Source organism: Daphnia pulicaria, unplaced genomic scaffold, assembly GCF_021234035.1.
Source record: "Daphnia pulicaria isolate SC F1-1A unplaced genomic scaffold, SC_F0-13Bv2 h1tg000176l, whole genome shotgun sequence".
In the NCBI taxonomy this organism is placed as follows: Eukaryota; Metazoa; Arthropoda; class Branchiopoda; order Diplostraca; family Daphniidae; genus Daphnia; species Daphnia pulicaria.
In genome coordinates, this window is record NW_025804862.1 from 1 (window position 1) to 2,500 (window position 2,500).

At 51.6% G+C, this 2,500-nt stretch overlaps 2 non-coding genes across 2 annotated transcripts in view; both read left to right on the forward strand.

The window, feature by feature from the left end:
• Positions 1 to 171: 171 nt before the first annotated feature.
• Positions 172 to 324, forward strand: LOC124319523. The gene has a single exon (XR_006913221.1). It is a non-coding gene; the product is annotated as a 5.8S ribosomal RNA (ribosomal RNA).
• A 641-nt stretch (positions 325 to 965) lies between these two features.
• The window catches only part of LOC124319524, a 4,575-nt gene continuing 3,040 nt past the window's right edge, over positions 966 to 2,500 (forward strand). The window contains exon 1 of the ribosomal RNA XR_006913223.1: positions 966 to 2,500. This exon is cut by the window's right edge and continues 3,040 nt beyond it. This is a non-coding gene — a ribosomal RNA (large subunit ribosomal RNA).

The window sequence follows — 2,500 nt, forward strand, 5'->3', positions numbered from 1 at the left end:
CTCGATGAAGTAGGAAGAATTCAAAATCACAATAACACACTAAACCCAAATTCTAGTACGAGTGTTTATCGGAACATTTTCTTTCTGGCTTTCTTTCTCCGCCCTCGCATTCATTTGCTTGGGCGGGTTGGAGAAAAAGAGAGAAGAAAACGAATATGTCGTTTTATATACGACCCTGAACGGTGGATCACTAGGCTCGTGGATCGATGAAGAGCGCAGCAAAGTGCGCTAATCCATGCGAACTGCAGAACACATGGAGCATCGAAATCTTGAACGTAAATGGCGGCCCAGCTTCTCGCTCGGGCCACATCTGACTGAGGGTCGGTCGAATGATGAACGAACAGAGATTTTTTCAGTCTTGGTTTTGCATGTTGGGTCGCGGCGAGATTTATTTTTCACCCGGCCTGACCGCATAAAAGCTCCCGAATCTCTAACGTCTGGGTGCCGCGCGACTTAAGTGTCCGCGATGCCTCAAATACAAAAAAGGGGGAAAAATAAAAGAAGGTTCGCCCTGTTTTGTTTTTTTCCTCTCTATTCAAAAGAAACCTTTTTCGATGGCAAAACAGATGGGAAATTTTTGAGCCAACTCAAAAAAAAATTTTAGAAATAAACACATCTTCTCGAACAAGGTGTCGGCTGCGTGTGCGCGATATACCGCTTCAACGCGAGTTTAGTTGTGTGTGTGCGCCGGGCGTGTCGAAGTGTCGACCACCGCGAATTATCACTCACTCTAACCGCTCGTTATGCAAGCTTGGTTCGCGCACGACGCGTTGTTTCAATACAAAAAGCCGCAGGACGCCCTGTCACTTTTCGTAAATTAATTTTTGCGAATAACGAGAGACTCGCTTTATTTCGAAAAAAAAAAATTTGAACCGGCAATTATTCAATCTTTCCCGGCTTTAAAACGCCAAAGTCTGCCGAGCTAGATAAAGTGTTGTCTCCTTTTGAAAACAAACAATTCATTCTGACCTCAGTTTAGATGAGACTACCCGCTGAACTTAAGCATATCAGTAAGCGGAGGAAAAGAAACTAACAAGGATTCCCTTAGTAGCGGCGAGCGAACAGGGATGAGCCCAGCACCGAACCTCGCGCCCGGTTGAGCGGGTGCCGAGGAATGTGGTGTTCGGGAGGATCGTGCGCGTCTGTCCGGTATCTATCGTCCAAGTCTCCATGAACGGGGCGAGCAACCCACAGAGGGTGTCAGGCCCGTAGATAAGACGAGCCGAGACCGTGCATCGGATCCCTTCCCAAGAGTCGGGTTGCTTGAGCGTGCAGCCCTAAGCGGGAGGTAAACTCCTTCTAAGGCTAAATATCGCCACGAGACCGATAGCGAACAAGTACCGCGAGGGAAAGTTGAAAAGAACTTTGAAGAGAGAGTTCAAGAGTGCGTGAAACCGTTCAGGGGGTTAAACGGGTGGGCCCTCGAAGGTCGAACAAGTCCCCGCTCCCGGCACTTGGTTGTATGCCCTTAACGCTGCATGGAGACTGCCTGAATTGGCGGCTCTCTTGCATAAGTCGTTCTGCGATCGCAATAGCCACGCCAAGGTCCGCAAGTGGGGGGCCTAGTAGGACTCCGCGACCGACTGGGTGTCTGTTACACGGGGCGTCCGTTAGCGAGTTTCGTGGTTACCTTCGCGGGTGCCGCGATGACGAGCGCGGCGTTTCCCAACAGTACTGCCCGGTCGTGACCTGTCTCCTCCCGGGAGGTGTCGTAGCTTTTTTTTGTAAAAGAGAAAAAGTTGCGGTGCTCAACCTGTGGAGGCCCAGAGCGGAGAGTAGAAGTCGGGTCCCACCCGACCCGTCTTGAAACACGGACCAAGGAGTCTAACATGTGCGCAAGTCGTCGAGAAATTATCAAACTAAACTCGCGAGGCGCAATGAAAGTGAAGCGGCCCCGATGAGGGTGCATCCGCGAGGGGTGATCCCGTCTCGAACAGAGCGGGCGCAACCCCAGGGCGTCCGAATGCTCGCGAGATCTTTCCCCCTTAAAAGGGTTTGGTCGAGTCGGCCGGACGAACCCAGAGCGCACACGTTGGGACCCGAAAGATGGTGACCTATGCCTGGCCAGGACGAAGCCAGGGGAAACCCTGGTGGAGGTCCGCAGCGATTCTGACGTGCAAATCGATCGTCGGAGTTGGGTATAGGGGCGAAAGACTAATCGAACCATCTAGTAGCTGGTTCCCCCCGAAGTTTCCCTCAGGATAGCTGGTGCTCGCAAAGAGAACAAACGGAGTTTCATCCGGTAAAGCGAATGATTAGAGGCCTTGGGGTCGAAACGACCTCAACCTATTCTCAAACTTTCAATGGGTGAGAAGCCCGGCCTTTTTCCTTGATTGAGGCCGCGGCAATTGATTTGAATCTGAGCGCCCAGTGGGCCATTTTTGGTAAGCAGAACTGGCGCTGTGGGATGAACCAAACGCCCGGTTAAGGCGCCTAAACGACGCACATTTCGGATCCCACGAAAAGGAGTTGGTTGCTAAAGACAGCAGGACGGTGGCCA